The sequence below is a fragment of the Octodon degus genome, unplaced genomic scaffold, assembly GCF_000260255.1.
Source record: "Octodon degus isolate 3935 unplaced genomic scaffold, OctDeg1.0 scaffold00007, whole genome shotgun sequence".
NCBI classification, from domain to species: domain Eukaryota; kingdom Metazoa; phylum Chordata; class Mammalia; order Rodentia; family Octodontidae; genus Octodon; species Octodon degus.
Window position 1 is genome coordinate 14,966,209 of NW_004524583.1, and position 1,317 is coordinate 14,967,525.

Sequence of the window (1,317 nt, forward strand, 5' to 3'; positions counted from 1 at the left end):
TAGGGCGGAGTGGTGGGGGGCGGCCCGAGGGGGTGGGAGAGGGTCCGGCCCATGTTGCGCCTGGGCTGGGACTGGTCCCGCCGTTGGCCTTTCCTTTTTATATGTAAAAGTATATGGACTTCTTAAACTCTTTTCTATTTTATAGAAAAAAGATAAAACAAAATTTCATAACAAAATAATAGGAAAATAACAGTAGTTAATACATTGCATATTATTATCTTTAAAGTAATTAGCTAGAGTATAAGATATGGGCATTAAAATTTCTTCAATCAATATTAGCATAAACCTTCCTTTTCAATGACCTAATAGACACTAATAGTATAACTGACTTACGTGGTTTTCCTTTCCTCTTCTATCCTTTTCCCTTTTCCCCATCCTAGCTCCTTTTACCTCTTCCACCCCCAGAACCAGTGTTTATTGGCAAGATGGAACCCAAGGATGGCCGTGGCCTGCACAGCAGATCTCCAAAATGCCCCCAGAGCTATTTACACTCAGCGCCTGCAGTGGAGGGCAGATGGGAGCCTTGGGGAGCCCCTGCAGGCCCAGCAGCCCCCCACCGTGGCCCCTCTCCCTCAGGACCAGGGCTCCCCTCTCAGCCCTGCTGCAGCTGGCCCCACTGCCGCTTCCCCAGCCTCCAACTCAAAGAGGCACAGGAAGAGCTGAGGAGGGAGAGTGGGCAGCCCTGCTGCGGCTAGGCAGGGAGAAAACACCAGTAGTCTAGTCCCTGTAGGCAGGAGAATAAATACCTGGGAAGGGCTGGCGTTAAGTGAATGTTCTGACCCAGGCAGGGGGCCAGTGTCCTGTGATGGCCCCTTCTTTCCTTCTGAGAGTGCCCTAAGTCCCAACCCCAAGACTCCAACACAGTCCTGGCATCCACGTCTATACCACAGCAAGGCTGACAGCACCCATCCCAGTTCCTTTTTCCTTTTGAATAATTTCTTCCCATCCCACAATATCTATTGTACATTTTGGACTTTATTCACACTTTCAGTGTCTCATACTGGGGAGACTACGATGTTTACACACGTGAGTCTGATTTATTTCACTTAGGAGTATGGTTGTATCCATTTACCTACAAAAGTCTCAAGTTTATCCTTCTTTGTGGCTAAGTAGTATTCCATTGTTAAAAAAGATGATTCCTTAGTTGATGCACTTTGGGTTGTTCCCAAGTTGTAACTATTACAGATTGTGCTGCTATAAACATGGTTGCACACATATCTTGCGGTATGATGTTTTCAGTTCTTCTGGGAAAATATCCAGAAGGGGAATAGCTGCATCAAATGGGACCTCTAATCCTAGTTGCTTTTTTTTTTTTTT